At 36.3% G+C, this 10,563-nt stretch overlaps 1 protein-coding gene across 1 annotated transcript in view; it reads left to right on the forward strand.

The window, feature by feature from the left end:
• The window catches only part of LOC126297789 (congested-like trachea protein), a 156,301-nt gene that overhangs the window by 122,982 nt on the left and 22,756 nt on the right, over positions 1-10,563 (forward strand). The gene's annotated exons all lie outside the window — the stretch shown is intronic.

Raw genomic sequence — 10,563 nt, forward strand, 5'->3', positions numbered from 1 at the left:
AAAAGACAGAAACAAATACAGAGGAATAGCCTTGGAAAACAACCCTTTTAAGGTATTCACACAACTAATCACAGGAAGAATAAGACACACTTTGGAAGACTACCTCCCAGAATCTCAATTCGGGTTCAGGGGAAAAAAGATCCACTATCACAGCAGTAGAGCTGCTTTTAAAAAACATGGGAAACCATTGATAAGAAGCAAGAATATTATGCTGTATTCATAGACTTCTCAAAGGCCTTAGACCTCCTCGATTGATCATTAGTAAAAAGGACACTCGACGAAACCCTGGCAAAAGAGAACTTCTGGACAAGGATTATAAACTCCATAAATGAATGGAATGAGATAAGGATCTCGGACAACCTCGACCTGTCTGAACCAATAAGGCAAACAAGCGGAGTACTCCAAGGAGACCCACTAAGCCCGCTCCTGTTCATTCTGGCAGCAAAGGACATTATGAAAATCGCTCATGACGAAGATGTCGAAGGATATTCCTACGCGGACGACATTGTGAAAGGCTCAAAAAACTTAAAGAAACTACAGGAGACTATAGAAGACGTGGAAAAATGGTGCACAAAACACAAGTTTGTAATCCACACCGACAAAACGGAAATGATGGTATTCAGACCAGGCGGGCAAATCCCAAAAACAACAAGAATTGCACAATAAGGAAAGCAAATATCTATCACAAAAGATTACAAATATCTAGGGATAACACTCCAGCCGTCCACAAAGTGCTTCACTAAACACACAACAGAGAAAGCGACACAGGCCATCAGAGCGATAAACGAAATAAGGAAAGGGAACTTAGAAACATTGGAAAGAGTAAAAGTAACCTATATCAAAAGAGCATTAGGGGTAGCAAAAACCACAATATCAAGATTAGTTTACCTTCTCGCCCGAGAATCTTTCCTCATCGAGGATCTAAGGACAATGTTCTTACTTCCAACACATCAGCATCGGAGAACCTACTAAGATCACTACTCAAGAAAAGAGAGGCAGTACCAATGGAATTCTATGGATCTGGGGCCATGATCGACCGCACTTGCACAGCAGCAAATTTTGAGGTGAGACACGTACTCAAGACTCGCAGTACACGGATTCCACCATGAAATTTGTGCAAATACAACATACCACGAACCGTCAAACCTTTGCAAGTGTACACTATGTGGACAGTCTTGTGAGAGATACCATATAGAAATATGCAACAAGAGGAGCAGATCAATTAGAGACTATGCAATAAATGGTTCAAATGATAATCTGTTATAATACCTGCACTGAATGTAATCTACTAAGAATTATGCGGACACTCAATGTATCCTTGTAATTCACTCTCAAATGATTGTAATGTAATGTATAACTATAATGGCTATTTTGCTGCAATAAATCGTTTAAAAGTAATATAGAAATACATAGAAGTCATATTTTTCAGAGCTACTCAACTGTAATAGTCTGTGATCTTACTTTAAATTTAAAGAACAAGATACTGTTGATATTTAAGCCACCATCCCATCCATAATTGAGATATACCAAGCAATAAAGAAACAGCAATGCTTGTGGATGGACCATATATACAATGAGCTATTAAAAAAATGTTGGATCTGAAGTAGGTTTAGATTTACAGTCCTTAATAAAAACAATTTTGAAAACAGAAACAGTACCCTCGGACTAGGAAAAAAGCTGTTATAATACCCATAATTCAGAAAAATTATCCCCCTGTGTGTGATAACTACAGAGGAATTGCTGTATATGTCATTTAAAATGTCGTATTGATGTGCCTGTTAGGCATCCACATGTCTGAGGAACTATTGGGAAGAACCAGTGTGGTTTTCACAGAAGCAGGTCAAAATTAGATCATTTATTGACTCTATTTATTGAGCAGACATTGCAATTCGGTACAATGTCCATATACTATCTCTAGATTTGAAAAAAGGACCACTGATTGTATAAAATACCTGTCCCTAGTATAGTGAAGGAGTGTGAAATGCACTCGAAATAAATCAGATCAATTAAAATGTGTATAAATGAAACGTTATGCCATATAAAGACACTTGTCAGAAAAACTGAAAATTTTAAGTTGTGCGCTGGACAAGAACAAGGGGACACTGCTGCTTCCCCCCCCCCCCCCCCTCCCCCCCCTCCCCCCTCATCATAGAGAAGCTTGGTTGACAGTTAACAAAGGGATCAAACTGCAGTCTATGAACATAATTAGACTTTTCTACATAGATGATGTAGCATAAATAAGTAGCTTCAAAACCGAATGAATCAGAATGCAAAACTGTTAAAAAATTGCTGAGAAAACAGGGTTATGTATTAATGAAGACAGAATATTTAGCCATAACTAAGAAAATCCAGAGTGATGCACCTCTTACTGTAGACAGATTCAATTTCAAGATAGCTGTTCACTTAAAGTACTTAAAGAATACTTTCTAGCAATGACAACAGAATGTACCCACATAGCAGCAGCTAGAAGAATGCTTTACAGAGATATCAGTATCTGAAGGTAATAATCAGCTTGTTCTAACCTCAAATTTGCTAATGTCAGGTCAAGAATCATACCAGTATTACCATACAGATATGCAGCTTTAATGTATAGAAAAAATGGATTAATGAAAACTATTAATACTTGAAACAAAAATATAAAACATTTCTTTACCTTTGTTGATGAAAATATAGAATGGAGAAAAGGAGAGAAATTAACTATTATGGAAGTTACACAAATATCATGACATTATCACAGTGCTAAAGGGGAGGAGGCTGATCTGGGTTGGTAACATAGAATAACATTGGTTAATAGACTACCTACAACAGCATTCCATAGCACGATAGCTGCAGTTGGAGGAAGATGATATCCCGGAATAATGTGTTGAGACAAGATACAGGATGATACATATAGGATCAACATCAACTCTAAGTGAGCAACTGACACACTCAATAAAAAGAAATTGAAGAGGCTCATACGTATTCAGTACATATTAAAAATAATGTCGAGCAAGTAAGTTGTCTTGTCATGTATTACAGCTTGTGTTTTCTGGCTGTTACATTTTATACATCATCATCATCATAATCATAATCATCGTCGTCATCGTCATCGTCGTGTTTCTGGAGCACAAGTTTCTTTTTGTTGAGCAGTGGATAGGGGAGATATTGTAGGAGGTGGGAGAAAAGGAAGAGAAAAGATCAGTGAAATATAAAAGGAAAGAAAACTAACAATTTCAAAAGTGTGAAGTACTCTATCTGAATATTTATGTTATACCAAGTGCATGATGATAAGTTCCCTAAAACCTAATCACTAAAGGAAGTAAAAGAATTTCTTGTGTGTTTTAGGGAAGTCCCATATTTTGAATGTATGTAGTTCATTACCAGACACAGTTTCATGTTGATATTGATCACTGTTAATGTTACATTGGAATGCGGAATTATGTATCGAGAACATGAGTGTAAAGAATTGTTAATATTATCACAATGGTTTATTGTGAAGACAGTGTAAATCTAAAATTTTATTTTTCCTTAATCTTCATCATTACTAAGAAATTTAAATAATAAAAGATTGGGTAATTTTTGTGACATGTTGTCACTGAGTGAATGCATGAAACTGAATTTCAATGAAGAAGACTACATGATGCGCCAATTAAGAGTAGACATAATTTGATGTTGTTTATATATGTCTGTTACCAGTGTCTAAACTAAGTGAATGCTAACTATCCCGTACACAACTTAGAAGAGCATGAGTTGGGAATGTAGCTGAATGCATTTTTACAATATTGCAGTCATAGGCTTTTGAGAGGAAGAAGAATTGTGGGAAAGTTGTAACATGTGGACACTTGTATGAGGTAACCATGTATTGCGGTCGTGGTTGGAGTGGTTGCATAAATACCTCATACATTTTGAAACCCTGCAAAGTTAAAGAGCTGTCAAAATTTTGTAAATACTTTCTATGTAGTATTTGAAAGTGCCCCCCCCCCACCCCCCCCACCCCCACACCCACACCCACACACACACACACACACACACACCCACACCCACCCACACACACACACACACACACACACACACACACACACACACACACACACACACACACACGAGAGAGAGAGAGAGAGAGAGAGAGAGAGAGAGAGAGAGAGAGAGAGAGCGAGCGAGCACTGTAGTTCTTATAATTCTATGTAAAGAAAGTTCCTTATTCCTGCTGAGTATAAAATTATTGGTTAAGAAATAAGATTGTTTACATTGTTCATGGAAAAAATAATATTAGAAAAATGGCTTGTTTGTCCCTTTGAATTTCCTGTATGAACTATAAATCATCGTCAAATTATATTACATCATAAGCTTAAGATAAAGTGAAAATTTCTCTTATAATCAAGGAAAGGAAAGTCTCTATTCCCATGTATACACTTTTGTGAATTTTTTTATTTATTTGTGTTAGTAACACTGTCTGTATGGGCCCCAATTTAGTTTTACATTTTGTATATGATATTGTGTGTTCCAGTTGGATGATTATGGCAAGAGTGCCAATGGATTGTTTAAAAAGTTTCTGCTTTCAGCATCCATTCTGAACAGTGACTGCATTATTCTGCACAATAAGTGTGTTATTTGTCAACCACTTTCTGTACTTAATTGTTTAGTAACAAAATTTAGTAGATTGGGAAACTGAATAGAAATTTTTGTGCGTTTCCACCATGTCATGTTTAAGCTGTTGACTACCACAGTTTCTTGCTACTAGTATGAAAAATGAAGTTGAAGACTGAAGCCAAGTTTGTGTGAGAAACTTAATCATATATGAGAAGGATCTGTGTTTTAATAGTATATCTTGCTGCCTGATCTTGAAGGGGAAAAAGGGGGGTGGAGAGGAGGAAATGTGGAATCTGGAATGAGGCTTTCTACAACTGATGACATTTTTGCTAAACACACTGAATATTTTCTATTTAATTATCATTTTTTAACTTGTCTGTAAGTTATAAGACAAATATGGCTCATGAAAATTAAGTTTAGGCAAAAACTGTCAATAAACATGTTCAGATGAAATAAAGGTAATTATCCATACTTTTGTTTGTTCCTTAATTTTAACTTCAGGTGGGCTGGAGCAACACACATTTCCTTGAACATTTTCCTACCCATTTTGGAACATTAATTTTGATGACCATTTTTCATTAAATAATGTTAAAGATATTTCATCTAAATAGAAGAAACCTTTAACATAAACATTGTTGCTGAGAAAGAAAAAATCAGTTTTGTTTTCTGCCTTCTGAATGTTTCTTGCAATTACATCTTTTTTCAAGAGTAAATGTTCTTGCCAAATTTTATGACGACGTGATTTTTCAATGAATCTATTGTAAATTTATGTAACTGCTTCATCAGTACCAAAAAAGTGTGTAGTTGATGCAAAGAGAAGACTGCTGTATACATTGTGATACTATCTTACTGAATTATCTAATGAGAGTGATACTTCACTTGCATCACGCACTCCTGTGGTTGGCACTGGTAATCTCTGAAGTGCTAAAATTCATTGAACTTTAAAATGAAGTTTTGAGAATTAATTTTCAAGGGTTTTTTTCCCTCCCTAATCTGTAAAACAAGTTGTACACATAAATACTTTCATAAATTATGTCACAATTTAAAATTTCGGTTGTGTATTGGTGTTCGCAGTCCATGGATTAACAGATTATATAATGTTCTTGGGGGCATACTTAGATGACAAATTGTCAAGGGAGCAACACACAAAATACATTTGTCTTAAGTTGCCTAGAGCAATTTACTTGTCAAGATGTCTTATGAAATGTGTACAAGGAGCCTATGTTAAAACATTTTGTTTTGTATTTTTTTCAAAGTAATATGTCATATGGACCCACTCTCCGGGGATACTCCAACCATGTTTAAAACCTATTATTTCTACAGAAGAAAGCAGTCATTACAGGTTCTCAACATAAAGAAAATTGTAAGCCTTTGTTCTCTCAATGGAAAATGACTGTTATGAATCTGTATATATAACAAGTGTTATTTGTACAAATCAGAATCTACATGAAGTAAAATGTAGAAATAATATTCACGGTCACAACACATGAAAAAATAATTCCATACATATGTCATAACATATACAATCAAAGACATCATATTATGTGGAAAGGCATCTTGTTCTCTCTGCATTACTAGCCACACCCATTGACCAGTTGCAGCAACAATTGCATTTAGCATAGAACACAATTGCCCAAAGAGACATCCACTATCTTTATGGTCATCTTTATAAACAACTCAGAATGCTTTGTAGTTAGATGAGAATTTACAAAATATTTGGCTTGTCCAGTACAGTTTTTCCTTACATGTATGACCTTGTGTTCATGATCATGTACACTGAAAAACTTGTGTAATTTATGAATCAAGCATCATTCATATGGGCTCATTACTTAAGTGCCAGTTATTGCTCTGTGATAGAGTAGAAAGTCCGTAGCACCTGTTCTTTGCTTACTATTGAACATTTTCCCAAATCCATTATGTTGGTTTTGAATTTTTACCTCTACTTGTGTATGATGATTTGCCACATGTGAAGCATGTAGTTGTTTGAAACTTAAGTCATTTTCACCAAAACACACTTAGTGTTACTGTTAATGCCTTGAGCTTCATTTTCTTCCTGAAGGTAACTAATTTTTCTTTTTTTTTTGGCAATGGAGATATAAAAAAACTACTGCAGACAATTTAGTCCTAAGGCATGATTGAGCTACTAATAAATTTTGATAAAGTAACAGCTAATTTTAAGTATCCATTTTTTTCTGTGTTTGTAAGTAATACTGCAGTGTCTGCAAATAAGATGGTACATCCCTTATTTAACCTTCACTGATTTCGTCATTTTGAAATAAAGTATCAGACATTTGTTTTGGAGTCACATGGTTCAGTTTATGGACTTTTCAGATGATGATGTGTAGCACTACTAGACTCAATTATTTAATTTGAGAACAAACAACACAACTGTTACTGTTGGCAGAGTTTTGCATTATTAAGAAAAATACTCACTCTTCCATTACAAACTTTAAAACCCTGATGTGTAACTTGTGTTGTTAATGGGTCTAAATTCCTTGTGAGTGAGAAAACATAGAATTAAAACCCTGATTGAGGTACAAAAAATTTGTACCAACATAAGGTGGGAGTATCCTAAATGTAACTTTCAACTGTGAGGCTCAAAAGGGGAGGAGAAAACAAAAGGAAACTTGTTGGATTGAGAGGGTTCAGGGATTATAAAACTGAGATTTCAAAAATTGGCAGTATGAGCCCACATATGAGTATGACATGATATTGCACCCCCTCTGGCCTGGATGCATTCGCTGATTCACTTGTGAAGGTTGTCGTGAGGCCGTTGTATCTTCTGAGGTAAGATGGGCCGCAACTGTTGCAACTGATCCTTGACATCCTGGATTCTGGGACTGAGACAGAGGTGATGTACCCTTGCATGTTCTATTGGGGACAGATCTGGGCATCTTGCTGGCTTCATGAGTATCTCAACATACAGACATTTTATTTGTGGATGAGCAGTGCCCTGTTAAAAATGGCACCACAATAGTCGCATGAAAGGTAATACGTGAGTATGAAAGATGTCTGTGACATGCCACTGTGCCACTGGAGAGCCCTCGACCACTACAAGCCAGGACCTGAAATAGTACCCAACGGCTCCTCGCACTGTTATGTCAGGGGTAAATATTCTCCAAAACAGTGGAAGAATGGGAACTCTCATGAGGTTGCCATGTACAATATGCTGTTAATGCACATGCATTCAAAGTTATATTGACATCCAACCATATCTTCTGGGTGCTTCACTTTTTTTGTGTGGCAGTGTACATTCACATTTAGTTCCAAAATGATTATTACAGAACTAGAAACATTATCTATTAATTAAAATTTCCAAAGGAAAAACGAGCAACAAATACGAGGGTTGGAACTTTAATAGTGGCAACTATTTATTTACAGCTCGTACAAAATTACATGGTTAAAAATTCTACTGACCTTCATAGTCATGACCAGCATTGTGTATAAGCCGTTGCCAGCTGTGTGGAAGTTGTAGGGTACTCTTAGCAGTACCAGTTGTGTTGACACTTTGAGTGGCATGGTCTGTTGACCAACGAATTTGTAGCCGTTCTGAAGCAAATGCTGTGAAGTGAAGTGTTTCCTTCAGTTTAGAAATCAAGTTGAACTTATGAATGCTTAAGGCAGGGGAGTGCAGTAGGTGGTATAGCACTTAGCAACCCCATCAATCAAACAAATAGGTAACAGCTTGCACTGTACGTGCTTGAGCATTGTTCTGCAAACTGGTCAGATCCTGCAGAAAGTGTCATCACTTTTGTCTCTCTGCTGTTCATTTTTGGAACACAATGTACAACCAGCTTAGAGACAGAAGTGATGACACTTTCTGCAGGACCTGACCATTTTGCAGGACATGCTCAAGCACATACAGTGCAAGCTGTTACTAATTTGTTTGATTGATGGGGCTGCTGAGTGCTATACCTCTTACTGCACTCCCCTGACATAAGCCCTCATGAGTTCAACTCAGTTTCTAAACTGAAGGAAACACTTTACGGCATTTTCTTCATAACTGCTGCAAATTTGTTGGGCAATAGACCGCGGTGCTCGAACTGTCGTACAACTGTCACTGCTAAGAGTATCCTAAGACTTCCACATCGCTGGCAACGAGTTATACAATGCTCGTGACTACTTTGAAGGTCAGTAAAACTTTGAATCATGTACCTATTTTGTACAAGCTGTAAATAAATAGTTGCCACTATTAAAGTTCCGACACTCATAGATAACATAAAAGTATAGAATTCTTAAATGTATCTGAACTCTGATGGATTTGTCTGTTGTTTCGTCCATATTCCTGTATTTCTTCAGATTTTTTTTAAAAATCCTGTATTTGATTGAACATATTTGATATCGTTGATGAAAGTATAAGCTTCTCGTTGTTTTGATTGTTCCAGCAAGTAACATCATGTTGTTTTAATTCTGAATGGGCTATAATAGCAATTTCCACCATATTGCAGGCTTTATTAAACATTCCCACTTTTCAGCTGAAAATGTTGCTAAAACAATGCTGAATTTAGTGTCCTTACCTTTCACTCTAGTATCATAACAGTAGCCACATTATGAAGTTATTACTGGTGTATGAATGGCTCTGTGCTTATTCTTTCATTGTTTTGGAGAATGTTTACTCTTGGCATAATGATGTGTGTACCAGGTGGATTTGATCCATGGCCAGTGTGCCTCCATGAATCCTGGAAGTGGCATGCTAATACAGGTAGCCATCTGGGCAGTTATATGATAAACTCTATACAATTTCCAGAATCTTATTGGAATCAGTGATTGAGGTAGCATATTGGTAAGAAACTGTACTTGCATTTGAGAAGAATACTGTAAGTAAGAAGGGGCAGGGGGAGAGAGAGAGAGAGAGAGAGAGAGAGAGAGAGAGAGAGAGAGAGAGAGAGAGAGAGATCCCACATTTCAGTTTCACTAGTAACTGGCAGCGCTGGGATAAGTGCCATTGCAATGCCGAAATATCCTCAGCATACATAAGATAACATGAAAATACACACTAAATGTTCTATGTGCACCCTGAAGTGCATGCTACAGACAGGCACAGCTGGCAGACACTATTGGCTGGTATGTCACGTGATATTTTGTCCTATGCTACTGCACATCACCCTAGCACCCACCTTTGTACATGCACATGGCTCCAGTAACATGCTACAGGTAATGAGATCGCAGAATAGAGAGAGATAATCTCAAAATTGCATGGTGCAACTGAAAAAAAAATACAGGAAGATGGAGTGAGGGTGTTTAAGTGATCAAAAGTTATTGGTGGGGAAGAATAGAAGGGAAGTGGGGAATAGAAACAATTAATTCAGGTTGGTACTAATAAATGGATAGAGAGAGATTGCAGGATATAAAAAAAGGAAAGAGGATTGATCTTAGAAGGCTAAGACTGAGAATCAAGAAGAGCAAAGATGGAAAGAAAGTGTTCATTTATGTAGTGTTATGCTACATAGTGTATTTAGCAATGTGTTGTATGTTGTTGTGGAAAGCAGAATGTCTGTGATATTTGTTGTTACTGAGAGCTTAATAGTGGTTAGTCTAATACAAATATTTGGACAAAACTTGCAGGTCTTCTTATATAGCACATGTATGATATTCGAATATATATGTTAGCAGCTAGTCTCAAGTATGTGTTATGGGTGGAGTATCATAACTGTTCTCATGTGTATGAATTGTTAGGGATAGAATTATGTTTAGGGATGTTATACTGTGTTCGAAGTATACTTACTTTGATGACTATTTATACTGAGATGATGACTGATGGTAAAAAAGGTGTCTGAACTCATATTTCAGTAGCTTCTATGTTATTAGCACTGTACACCTTGTAAAACAAATTGTACATCCTTATGAAATGTGTTGATTATTTTTTCTTTTGGAAATTCACTTTACATACTATTTGCGTATTTTTTTGGGTGATGTAGTGATATTGCATGGTAAATGTGTTAATAAAAAATCAAAAAGATTGAGTACTATTGGGTCTCCAGCCAAAATAATAAA

Source organism: Schistocerca gregaria, chromosome X, assembly GCF_023897955.1.
Source record: "Schistocerca gregaria isolate iqSchGreg1 chromosome X, iqSchGreg1.2, whole genome shotgun sequence".
Classification (NCBI taxonomy): domain Eukaryota; kingdom Metazoa; phylum Arthropoda; class Insecta; order Orthoptera; family Acrididae; genus Schistocerca; species Schistocerca gregaria.